Source organism: Rousettus aegyptiacus, unplaced genomic scaffold (assembly GCF_014176215.1).
Source record: "Rousettus aegyptiacus isolate mRouAeg1 unplaced genomic scaffold, mRouAeg1.p scaffold_m13_p_5, whole genome shotgun sequence".
Classification (NCBI taxonomy): Eukaryota; Metazoa; Chordata; class Mammalia; order Chiroptera; family Pteropodidae; genus Rousettus; species Rousettus aegyptiacus.
In genome coordinates this window covers 70,084,214-70,098,527 of record NW_023416308.1, presented here as the reverse complement: position 1 = coordinate 70,098,527, position 14,314 = coordinate 70,084,214, and the positions used below count along the sequence as shown (strand labels likewise).

Genomic DNA, 14,314 nt, shown 5'->3' with positions numbered 1-14,314 from the left:
TTTTAACCATTATAAATTCTTTTTTTTTATAAACACCATTTCCCCCAACAAATATATTAAGCTGTATTAATTCCAGACATTGTAATCTCTTTAGTCATATAAATTTTAGTATTAATTTCTCCTGATATTAGGAATAAATTTTTTGAAGGACTCCATGTGGAATGACATCATGGGAAAAAGTAGGTACGTATCCATTTCAGATCATTTTTATACTCACATGTGAAAAATATCTGTATGTTAAACCGTGGCCCTTGGGTATTCTTTGAGAATACAAATGAATCTTTTAACTAACTTGTAGATTTTAGTTTTTCTTTGCCTTTTTATTTTTATTTATAATTAATTTTTTTCAGCCATTCATTACTACTGGATATGTACATCTTATGATTTGTTGAAAGTGTCTGAAACTGTTAGAATGCTTACCACAACATACGTAAAGTTGATTTTGTTCATTATCTATATTAATTGATTTGCTTACATCAACTTTTTTTCCCAAATGAGAATTCCTGTTCTGACTCTAAGACTTTATAAGTGATGTTATTAAATATTCACTTTACGGAGGATTTTATAAAACTGCAGTTGTTTATTTTCAAATAAATATACTTTAGCAATATCTCCACTGAAGTTTAGTAAGTCAGTGGAATTAAGTTTTACCTTAGTTTGACATTTATATTTTCTTTCTTTTTTTGATAACCTATTAAAATTTTTACTAATTACTTTATATTAGCTTTTGCAATAAAATGTCTTAGAAGTATATAGTTTATACAGCAATGTATGAGGAAAGAGGGCGTCTCAGGCAGAGGAAAGATAAATTGTGAATAAACATAGAGGCAGAAAGTTACAAAGTAACAGTGAAAATGATTAGTTTAGTCTAGGATATTGTTAGGCCCAAAATGATAGTATCTTCTGAAAAGGCTTACCAGTCTGAATCCAAGCTATAATCAGACCCTCCTGTTTTTGTCAACTACTACTAAACACTTCATGAGAAAAAGAATGAATATATAAGTATATTCATAAATACATTCACATACATGAATATATGTATAAATACATACATATAAATGCATTTATTATGTAATATATAAGATTTATAGTAAATATTTTGTGGTTCAGCAAGAGCAGCTGAGGAAAGTGACTCCTAAGTGCATATGCAAATTATTTCTGTGTCACTAGGGTACTATAGAACCTCCTTTTGAAACAGGTTTAGAAGAAATATACCAGCTTTCTTCCATTTATAAAAACAGGATAACTCTTCTGGCAACTTTGTTTCTGCCCTGGATCTCTTTGTGTTCATTTATATATTTGTTTCACAAATATTTCATAAGAGTCTACAACATACATTGCACAGTGGTAAAAGCAGAAATTATTTTTTAAAAAAACTGTCTATCCTTACTTTGCGAAACATCTGGGAGACAGAAAGACACAAAAAAAAATATATAGATAAAAGAACTAGCTTTTATACAAGTGCTACCCTGAGCACCTAAGAAAGTTTAATTCAAGGAACCATTCATTCTTTCCTGGAGAGATGAAAATCAAGTCATGAACAAAAGACTCTACAGACAATAGTTGTAATAGTAATTGTATACAAATTCAGACTTCAATAAGATATGGCCTGAACCCTATGAAGCATGCATATTTTTACAGTACTTTTTTATTATCTTGATTTTGAAAAATGTTCTTGGGGCATTTTTGCCTTTTACTTCTTTTATCTTTCACCTCAAATTTCACATGCCATACAGAGTACCGTGACACAGCTATTTTCCCAAAAGGATCAACAACAGAAATAATCTGATCAAAATCAGAACAGATATTTCGATTTATTGATGCGATCTGAAAACATCTCTAAATAATCCCTCTTCTTCTAGCCACTATGAATGTGCCCTGTTGCTATAAGAAAATTAAGTGTAACCCTCTTTCTTAAAAGCAAAATACTATTTAAAATCCAATGATTTAGTTATAGTTGGGTCCCCATTTATGGCTCGAGACTATTGGGAAGTTTCAGGGCTCTAAATGTAAATTGCCAGGCCACAGATAAGCAGGTTAGTATATTCCTGGTGTAATTCTTGGTAAAGCACATTACTCTTCTTTCTACAGGTGGACTATGGATCATAAGAGACGAGACTAAAAACTATCCTTTAAAAAAATACTTATTCAGGAAAAAGCCAATCTGATAGCTGTTTGATATTCTTAGTAAGATTGATAATTATACATTGTTTGACAACTGGTCAACATTCTAGGAGTCTCTTCTTGCTGTCAACACTATACGTATTGTTGTAATTTGTTAATGCCCAACAAAGTGATGCGTACTATAATGAACAACTCTTAAGTATCATTAATCTACATTTTATAGACAAGGAAACTGAGATTCTGAGACTTTAGATAACTAATCTAAATTGGAAACTGGCATGCACTAGAGGAAGGGATTTTCACAATGATAGCAGTCAACTGGAATCTCAAGGTGAACTCTCAGGGTACACATCTTTAGCTGTTGTCCCTCCCTTCTTAAATGAGTTACTTCTAAAAAAAAAATCTACTCGACCAGGTGCTGTGTTATAAGACAATCAGATAGCCTTGAGTTTACAATTCAAACTCTTTGGAGTGAATTCCCCTTTACACTGAATGGAAGCAGTTAGTGGGAGTGGCTTTTGTACATTTGTACGCTTTGTAACTGCTAGGTATTTCATGTTAGGAAATAGAGTGAAAATGGAAGGCTTCTCAAATATTTTGGAAAATATTCTCTTTATAGGGAGTTTTATCCAACTTGTCCATTCTTGTGTAGAAAAGGTTCCAGTTATTCATCCACTTGTGGGATAACAAAAAGGCATTCCACCCTGAGAGAACAGCATGTAGAAAGCCTGGATGCATAAAAAGTCTTGCCTCACAGATGATAAAAGAGCTAGTTTTCTATTAAAACATGAGGGACTGGTAGAGATCTGGCTGAAAAGGAAGTAGAGCCTATTTTGAAAGGCCTTTCTTAACTGTCTTAAAAGGGGTCAAAAGCATGTGCATGTTTGCACATGCACGTGTGTGTGTGTGTGTGTGTGTGTGTGTGTGTGTGTTCAGAGATGAGCACCACAGGTTTTTAAGAGTATCATGCCCACATTGCTTTTACAGAGATAACAAGAGTAGGAGGTAAAGTAAAAAGGTGAACTATTTGCGCAGGGATTAGAAAGATGGAAATAAAAACAGGGTTTGAGTATTTTACAGATCTGTAAAATTCTTACTTTCAGCAATGGCCTTATAGTTTGCCAGTTATACAAGAACTAATAGTGTATGAGTTATCTGTCAGAAAAGTATACCATTAGTAAACTTTTTTAGAAACTTATTTTCCTTTTTACTTCCAATGAGTCCTCTTATCCTCTGTTTTTCCTTTCCTGAATGTATAATTAACTCAAACAGACAAAGAATCCCTACTTATCATTTTACCCAGGACACTAAACTGATAAATGGTGATTCTTCATCTGTTTGGGTTAATCACACATTGCTAATATGTTAGTTGGTAAGAAATCTTCAATTATAGAAATCCATATTATTCTAGAGATTTAATCTCAACTCCAAAAGAATTTCATCCAATGTTTAAGCTTTCTTGGTCACATATTAAGCATATCTGCTTATAGAAAATATTAAGATCGAAACCATAAAACTGAAACATAATTGGAAAAATCAATATCTTGAATAATATCATAGGAAGATAAAGGTCTATCACAGAAGAAAAAGAAAGAGGAATTTAATTCAATACTCTAACTAGCTATGATTTTTTTTAAAATAAATAAAGCTTAAAGATGGGCAATCTTATTATTTAAAACATGATGAAACAGTACATAACTCTTTATAACAACATAATACAATTCTTGTGGCAAGCATTTCTCTTACATAGAGTCGATTTTTTTATCTTAAAGTCTCACTCAGAAATTCAATTCTATATCCACACACACAGTTTGTCATACTGCAGTTTACCTTTGACAACATAATTTACCTATAGATAATAAGGCATTCTTTACATGTTCTAAGCCACTATCTCCTTATGGCAAATGTAAATCTTATTATATGGAAATCAGGCACATAGGATAAAAACAATGACTCAAGCATTAAAGTTCTGTTTGTTCTGGGGATTATACAGATGCATCTTTCACTACTCTTCTCTTACCCTATGATCCAGTCATTACAAACAATTTATGTCTAAGATTATTCTTCCCTAAATATCTTATGAAATTCTCTACATTCTCTTGTACAAGTCACTGATTCCACCCAAGATAACTCAAGGCAGAATCATGGAGCCAGACACAAGGGGAATTCTTCTATAAAAACGACATTAGATCATCATCATGAGTAAAGCAGTTAACTATTCAAGGAATTGTCTTTAAATCCATCCCTTAGTTCTTTAATTTGTTCCAAGTATATTTTTCAGAGATCATGTCATGCTCCAGCCTTCAGTGTATAAAATCTATATTGACTTCTTTTGTTTAATCTATAACTTCATAGCAAAGAAAGAAATGTGCTGTTGGAACATGTTCTGTCCTCCATGAAAACATATGCTTGAGCTGTTGATCTTACTTTGAAGTAAGTATAAATTAATCTTAAAAAAAAAATAGTTCTAGAATATTCCTAAGAACAAATGCCAAATGAAATTTTCTTACCCTTTTAAAATATATGTGTATCATCTCATTTTAATCCTCACAATAAATCCCTAGAAAAGCACTGACATTGCCATTCTCTAAGAAAGAAATCAGGGGCTCAGAGATATTTTTAAAAACTTAAGCAAATTCAAAAAAGTAAGTAGTAAAACTGTGACCTGAGGCAGCTTAATTCTGGAGTTTGTGTCCATCTTTCCACCTCACCATACTACATCAGATCCCTGGGAAACCAAGGGTATCACCCATCCTAGATCTATGTCTAATGACAGAAGACCCAGAACGCCCAGTTATTTGTAGTAGTCATAATTACAACAAAAGGATGATAAATTTGAGAAGCACTGATGATGAACCTGAGAAGCACAGCTTTGAATAATGCCAGACACTGCATATGTGGCCTGTGTCTGCTCAAAGAAAAAGTGCAGTACGTGTCCAGTGAGATAACACATCAAGTGACTACCAGGTATCAAATTACTATATATATAACCTTGAGCTTACCAACAATGATCTCAGCATTATAGGCTGACAAATGTTAATGAAACATTGTACTTGTCTTCAAAGTTTATAGCCTATTAAAGAAGAGAGATGACTAGGCAAGATGGATTGTCATTTAGTACAAAAATGGACATCCTAGAAGAACATCCCAGAGGGTCTAGAGATTGATGCCTACCAGGTAGATCAGGAAAATTCCATGAAGAAGATCGTACATAAACACATCTAAGATGGTAATACACTATACTTTATTCAAGCTTCTATTTTGTGACACTGTGGGCTTTCTGTCCAACAAACTCCCTCAGTATGATTAAGCTAAGGATTCAATTTCATTTTAATTGCATTAAATCCCAGAAGACTAGGAAAATTGCAAACGTAGTCCCTGAGGTGAAAAGACTGTACCAGTATCAGCTTCATGCTTAAGTGAAGCAAATACAAAATCCACTAATTAGCAGAAGCAAAAAAATAATAATAATTTAAAATTTATTTAATTGAAATCTTATAATTTATAACAATTACTTAATTAGGTTATTCTTATATTAATCTCTCTTCCACATGCTTATAAATACCATCAAGTTAGCTTACCACTAGGAATTTAGTAAACTTTTTTAACTTATTTTTTTTTATCAATAATCATTGTTCTGTATATTCAGGAAATGGGTTCTATAGATTTTATCTTGAGACCATTATTAAAATTGGGAATAGCTGAAAGGCATTTATGAGAATAGGAGGACGACTGACCCTTATTTCTTCTTCCCAAACTTTCTATTGCCAAACTATCAACTCTGATAATGGGATTGGAAATTATTTGAACACTAATTGTTGTGAACTATGAAGACATTTTCCAACAGAGGAACCTTCTCTCTGTCTGTAAATAGTAGAATATTTATGGAGTTCTCTTTAGCGATCTTTTGTACAGAGGTTGTGAAAACAGCCTCTGTTCCAAAGACACGCAACTACTAACACATGGCACATGTGCTGAGTCTAATGGTATCCAACCAATTGTTGGTGCTCTCCCAGTATGTGGTGCTGATTTTTTATTCTTATTCTTTACGATATATTCTTGTGCAGATGTGTATAAAGAGTACTTTTTCATTTTAAATTTACTACTAAGTTTAAATTATATTACATAATTTATGTTATAAAGTACTATAACAGCATAATAGAAAACTTGAAAAGTGAAATGTGAAAACTAAAGATACTCACCAGTCTAACCCAACTGTAATTACACTTTTTTGCTGTTTATTTTTTGCATAGTTGTAATGTTTTATTGATTATTTTTGTCTCACCATTATCATTTTGTACCACAAGCATTTACCCATGACTCCTGCAAAACTTTTGTCTTCTTTTCATTCACATGCTCACATTCTCTGTCTTCTGTCTCTCTTTCTACACACACACACACACTTTTCAATCTTTTCTTGTTAATCTCCACATCTCCACTTTATTCCTCCATTTATTCTTAGTCTACCACTATTTGGCTTCGGCCTTAATCTTCTACTAATATTGTCCATCTAAGGCCAAAAATGCCTTCCTACTTTCATAAATACAGTGGCTATGTTGAAGGTTTTTTTTTTTTTTTTTAATCCTTCTCCTAATTTGCAGGCAAGAATTTATCAGAATCAGGAGCAGGAAGTATAAGGGAAAGTGTTAGAAAACTTGAAATGACATAGTTTATATGCTGTTAAAGTGTGTGCCTTTTGTTTGCACTGAGATTCTTTCCCAGACTGAGAGGTAAGGAAGCAGGGAAGAGAAAATAGCCATACAAATATGGTAAAATAGAATTGGTCCATTCTTTATTTTTTGTCTTTTTAGACTTGAAAACTCGGCACCAATAAGGTTATAAGCAGCTTCATTTTTTGTGTCTCTTACTCCTGGTCTCTGCTCTAGCTCAGGCCCCATTAAATTGCTACATTAACAATGACAATGCCCTCTAACTAGTTTCCCAGTCTCCAGACAACTCCCTCACTAATATAACCTCCACAGTCATGAGGATGATCTTTCACACATGGAAATCCCATATCATAAAATAAAATATCCAAAGTTTTAACACTTCAACCCGAGTGTGATTATAATTGTGTGTTTAGCTTTACATAAATGTATTTATGTTATATAGATTAGTTTTTGCCCTATTATTATTACTTTGGAGTAGTATAAGCACGTATTCATAACTTCTGGGAACAAAGGAGAAGAAAACATTTTCCAGAGAACCTGGACTGAAGGAATATTGTTTCAATATAGTCAGAAGCCCTCATTTTAGGAACTCATTAATTGCAAAGTACAAATAACAAACAGCGGTAAAGAAGAGCATGCCCTGTGAAGCTGAAATTCTAGGATTCAAATCTTACCTCTAACTAGTTCGTGACTTTGAACAAGTAATTTGGCATTACTGTACAATAATACACAATATCTATATTGGAGGAGATATAATCTTATATCATCTGGTTATTGTAAGGTTTAAAGAACATATCAGTAACGTGTTTAAAACAGTGTCCTGAACATAGAAACAGTTTTAAATACACATACACACACACACACACACACACACACGTGTTTTATATATTTATATATATTACAGGGAATTGGTTCCAGGACCCCTACAGATAACAAAATCCACAGATGCTCAAATCTCTTAAATAAATGGCATAGTGTTTGCATACAACCTACACACATCCTCCTGTATACATTAAATCACCTCTAGATTACTTATAATACCTAATACAATAGAAATACTACATAAATATTTGTTATACTGTATTATTTAGGGATCGAATTTCTGGATTTTTTCCAAATGTTTTCAGTCTGCAATTGGCTGAATCTGCCAATTGCAAATACAGAGGGCCAACACACAAACACGCATACATACACACGCACACATATATAACGTTATTTAATTTATATATGTACATATGCATATATAGAAATCAAGTAACATTAATACATCTGGAAAACATGAATAAAACCTACACACACATTATATTTTATCGGAAGTAATTTTATGTAGGTGAAAAAGCAATGACTATATTTTGGAAGACCTCACACCTAATGTACCCCTAACAATGGTTACTGTGTAACTGTGGGCACATCTCCCTAACTAGGCAATTACAATAGCATTATACACTGAAGATTTCATGAATAAGAAAATTAAAGTTTAGAGTCTCTTGACCAATGGTTCACAAGTAGGAAATGAACCCAAGGACTAAACGTCCTGCGACATTGCTGCATCTGTAAAATACATGAATTAAATCAAGTGATCTGGAAAATTCTTTGAAGAGTGTCAATTATATGATACTCTAAAATAGCAACTACAACAAAAACTAATTGAATAAATATTGTTCTGTTCAACTAAAATTTGTCAAAATATTACTTAGCTCTTTTTAACATAGACATTTCAATAAAGAAGTAAAATCATGTCTGCTGATTACAAAAACAAAATACTACCTCATTTTTTACTAAGATAATTATACTTTCTATTTCTCAACAAGGTGCCAAAAATCATAGACATTTATGGGTTGTTCATTTTTTTCTTCCTTCCTCCTTGTTTTACTGTGATGGAAAATATATAATGAAAACCCTTTTACTGTCATGAGCTGTGCCAGTGTATTCAGAAGCTCTGGTAGTGACAATAGACATTTTTATGTCAAAATTACCTTTATTGAGATATTTCCTCTTTCTTCTTTGATTTAAAAGCATGTTTTACAATAGCAGCACCTTGCCTATATTAAGTATAAATTTCAGGAAGTACAACTGAATAGCATAATATACTTAGTGCCAAAGTTCATACTTTCTTGATTCTTAGAAATGTCGCCCTCTTTTGCAGGTTTCAAAAAGTGTCTTTTTACCAGGAATATAACAAAGCTTCAAAGGTTCTGGAGTCAGGCTCCAGGTTCCTGTAATTGGAGAGCGGATATCATCTCACTCAAAATAATGTCCAAAATATAATAGGAATAAGCCAGATAGTCCTGACTAGAAGCTCAGTGAGAAGGCTTATGTGTTAATAAGTCCTCAATTATGAATTAAAGCTAAAAATTATTTAATGCAGAAATATCATTACAGTCCAAAGAGAACTGCTAGAGCTATAAACAATGTTAAAAATATTTAAGCTAAATGCTTCCCTTTTAATAATAGGAAACTCAAGCCCAGAGAGGTTAATTAACATAGCGCATTACTTCAGGTTCTGGGAAAAGCAGAAACTAGAACTCAGGAGTTTGGGCTCTTACTGTAATGTAATTTAATATGTTTTTTATAATATGCCATTTAATATGTATAACTGACAATATGCCAGCCTACCAGAGATTGGTATTCTACTAATATCAGATACATTGTTTTGCTTTTGTTTTTAGAAGAACTAACATGAAACATCTGTGAACACCTTACTGCATATAAAGTTGTTAAAAATGTATGCTTCAAGCCAAAACCAAAGAAACCGTCAGTGATGCCACAGGGAAGGTGTCATGTCATTGTAGAGAAGATTAATTTATTTTCAAATCTAAATGTAAGCAAAAAGTGACTTTTCCTGCCTAAGTGTTTAAAGATTCCTCTTCTGGATGTGGGTAGTAAAGATGCAACCACCAGACAGACACTGATCTCACATGAGAAATGTGAAGCGCTCTTGGATCCGGGACAGGAGCTATGGCATCCTGAGTCACAGACAGATTTCATAGCTCATGTTAAAAGAAAGCAAAGCCTGTGTAAAAATCACATATTACAGACCGAGGAGGATATCGACAATGTGCCTGGAACAAATAAATAGGCAAAGACAAACTGAGTCATAAAGGTTTCACCATAATAATTTAAAATTCTAATTAAAATCTAATGGCATGAATGAAATCAAATGGTTCTCAACTTTTTCTGTCTTATTTCACTTAGCATGATTATCTCAAGATCCATCCATGCTGTCACAAAGTACTACTACTCCATTTTATACACACACACACACACACACACACACACACACACACACACACATCTTTATCCAAACTTATATGTGAGATATAAAGCTAAAAGCAACAAATGAACAAACAAAAACTTGTAGACTGACAAAAGTTTAGTGGTTACCAGAGAGAAAGTGGGGGTGGTGGTGGTAGATAAGGGTAAAGGGGGTTAAACATGGTTACATAAGATTTGACTTTGGGTAAGAAACACACAATGCAATACACAGTTGATGTATTGTTGAACTGTACAGTTGAAACCTATATAATTTTATTAACCAATGTCATCCCAATAAATGAAAGGCCAGCAATATGATATCAGCAATTATTGAACTAACCCAACTATTATTCCACTGGCCAAATTGGCTACACATTATTCTCATCTCCTGTACTATAAGGAACCACAGAATGATATTTATATCACTTTTTAGAGCCTTAGAGATATCCAATATGGTTAAAATTGCATGCATACGCACAAATATGTATAATTTTTGTGGGAGTAGATTTCAAACTTTGGGTTTAGTCCTTTCAAAAAAGTATTCATTATCTTCATAAATACTCGAGTTAAAAAAAAATCCATTTTACCTTCTTGATGTTGTTAAAGATATGGAAATATCAAGACTAGGTAAATCCTATCTGCTTCAGCCTCAAGATTTTTATAGAGACACAATAAAAACAGTCAAGATGACACAATTCGCTATTATACATCATAAGCACACACAAAGAGACACACATTCTCTGTATTTCATACAAAAGTGCTCTATATTACTGTAAAATTATAAAATCAGAGACTAAGAGGCAGATGTCATGTAATCCAATTCCACAACTCTAAAAACAGAGGTGTACGGCTCCTCAGCCTCTTCTTGACAACTGGAAAAATCTAGTTTTGTTTTACCCTTCTATGTGACTAATACTGAATATATGGTATGTTGGGTTTCGATAGCTATGCTACAGGTTTTATTTTTGGTATTTTTTAAGCTTTTTTGTAAACATTATCATGTGCCATATGACTTTTGTATACTCTAATTGATTTTCTGTATTCAAACACAGGAAACTTTTATTTTGTATAACATGTGATATCATCTGGTGCAAGATATAGTTTATCTAATTTATGTAAGCAGTCAATTTCCACCTTTGAACTTCTTTATTATCAAGGTGGTCATCTAACTAATAAGTCAAATTATATCAAAAATGAAAACTATGTATGTATATAAACATTTAAAATGGAAATTATACACTTATATAAATCCATGTTACATATATTATAATGAAGAACTTTATATATTATAAATAATCTTAATCATAACAGAGTATTTCCATTAACTTCTAGAGATAAGTGTCAGACAAAAAAGGAAACTCCAACTAAAAAAAAAAAGGAATGTACAACATCTAAAGTTTACTCCAGTTTTCTGTAGTTTTATTGAAGATTTAAATCAGAGATTACAAATTGGTCCTATCTCATATGCCAACTCAATTAATTGTTAAAAGCAATTTTGTAAAAGAGTCTGAGACTCCATCTGGCCTCAGCAGGAAAAGATATTGTATTAGAAAAAATATTCCTGCCACGGTGGATGAAAGTGAAATCAGGCCATGCACCCCAATAATAACAATCTAAGGACTTACAGAACTTCATTACATTCTCCAAATTATGTTGAGTCAGGCACAAAATTTCTTAAGAAATAAAATTTATAACTACTCTCCTCATGGACCTTGATTTTATAGAAAGACCTACATATAGGAATCAACCAGGACATATAAAGTTGTATATAAAACTATGATTTCTGCAATATATGCCGGACATGCCCTAAGAGTTCAGAAGATTACATAAGTAAAAGCTTATAAGGCAATAAAATTGGCATGGTGATTAGATAAAAGACGGCCATTTGTGATCTTAATAAAGACTATGTAAAAATGATAAAGTTGTTAATGTTTAACAAAAAATTAGAAAATTAAAATTTAAAGTTTATATTTTAAAATGTAAATTTACACTAACATTCCAGACTGTCAAATACCTAGGGAACTCTAATAAAAGATGTGTACATTCTCCCTACTAAAAACCAAAACCACTGCTGAAAAGATTTAAGATTAAAATAAGTGAAGAAATATACAATATTAATGAACTGAAAGACTCAAAACATGTAAAAATGTCAATTCTCTCAAACAGATCTAGTGAAAACTCAATCAGAATCCAAGCAGAGGTGTGTGTGTATCTGAGGGAAAACTGACAGACTATTTTTAATCATATTTTATGGAAAGGCAGAGCACCAAAAAGAGTCAAAACAATCTTTAAGAACAAGATTGGAAAACTAGCAATATCATATTTCAGCTATATAAAGAACATTTTGATGGTTACCGGAAGGGAGTGGGATTGGGGGATGGATGATAAAGAAAAAGGAATTAAGATGTACAAATTGCCAGTTATAAAAACAGTAACAGGGATATACGGTACAATATGAGAAATACAGTCAATAATACTGTAATAACTATGTACGGTGTCAGAAGGGTACTAGACTTACCAGGGTGATCACATCGTAAGTTATATAAATGTCTAATCACTATGTCGTACATCTGAAACTAATACTGTTTTGTATATCAACTGTAATTTAAAACGTTTTAAATATTTTTTAAAAGAATAGTGCACAAAGAAGGAAATTCAGATCAATGAACAGAATAGAGTTTTTTAAAAGTTCCACACTTTAAGGTCACTTAATTTGCAACAAAGTGCCACAACGATTTAGTGAGAAGGACATATCACTTTCAATAAATGGTTCTGGAGAAGTTGGTTAGTTGTGTGAAGAAAAACTAAAGCTGAGTTAGGAACCTCAGACTATTCATAATATTTAATTCAAGATGTACTGTAGGCCTAAAAGTAAAACCTGAGAAAAAAATAAAGTTTCTAGAATAAAGAAAAAGATTCTAGCGACAGACTCAGCGAAGATTTTTTACACAATAAATAAAATTTACTAACCATAAAATAGGAGGTTGATGAATAGGACTTATTAAAATTCAAACAAAAACACTTTTTTTTAAATACAACATTAATAACATGAAAATGTAAATACGTAAACCACAAGCTGCTGAATCTGTTATTCTACTCATTGGTATATACCCACGAGAAATGAGGGCCTTTATCAACCAAAAGACATATATAAGACATGTTCATAGTAGCTTTATTTATAATTAGATTGTTTAGCAACTATTTAATTCAGTGTTAATCCAAGTGTGATCTCTGGTCCACCTTTGAGAGTATCCTCCTCTGGAGAGCTTACTAAAGGTAGGCTCCCAGGACATATGTTAGGCACATTGACCCAAATTTCTGAGAACAGGATTTGGAAATCTGTATCTTAAACAGGCCTCCTATAAAATTTGTATGTCTGCTAAAGGCTGAAAATTAAGATATAACTCATCCTTGTAAGTTTAGAGTTAAAATTTGAGGTCCAAGACCCTTTTTAAGAAGATGCCACTGAACGCTAAGAAGGAAGACCCTACCCTTCCCAAAGCAGAAGCCAAAGCGAAAGCTTTGAAGGTAAAGAACGCAGTGCTGAAAGGCATCCACAGCCGCAGAAAAAAATAAATAAAGAAAAAAGAAAAAAAAGATACCCATGTCACCACCTTCCAATGGCCCAGGACACTACAGCTACCAAAGCAATCCAAATATGCTCAGAAGAGGTCCTCGCCACAGGAGAAACAGAATGACCACTATGCTATCATCAAGTTTCCCCTGACTACTGAGTCAGCCATGAAGAAGATAGAAGACGGCACACCTGTGTTCACTGTGGAGGTCAAGGCCAACAAGCACCAGATCCAACAGGCTGTGAAGAAGCTCTAGGACACTGACATGGCCAAAGTCAAACCCCCAATCAGGCCTGATGGAGAGAAGGTATGTTTTGTTGGCTCCCAACTATGATGTTTTAGATGTTGCCAGCAAAATTGGGATCATCTAAAATATGTCCAGCTGCTAATTCTAAATATAAAAATTTTTCACTGTAAAAGATTAAAAAATTTAAAAAATAAAAAAATAAAAACTTGAGGTCCAAGAATATATGATCACTGACAAAATTAGGTTAAGATTCAAATAACTTTTGGTCAGGCTTATGCATAACAAAGATAATGTCTTATTCTATCTTCATAATGACATGACTTTACGGCTGTTATTATCCTTAGTTTTAACCCCCCAAAAAATCAATCCCCAGAAATGTTATCTCACTCAACTTCAGAAAGTAAGTAAAAGTTTGAGCCAAAAATTAACAGATGTCCTCCCAC

At 32.8% G+C, this 14,314-nt stretch overlaps 1 pseudogene; it reads left to right on the top strand.

Annotated features, from left to right (window-relative positions):
- The first annotated feature begins 13,355 nt into the window (after nucleotides 1–13,355).
- Nucleotides 13,356–13,995, top strand: LOC107519176 (annotated as a pseudogene).
- Nucleotides 13,996–14,314: the final 319 nt, after the last annotated feature.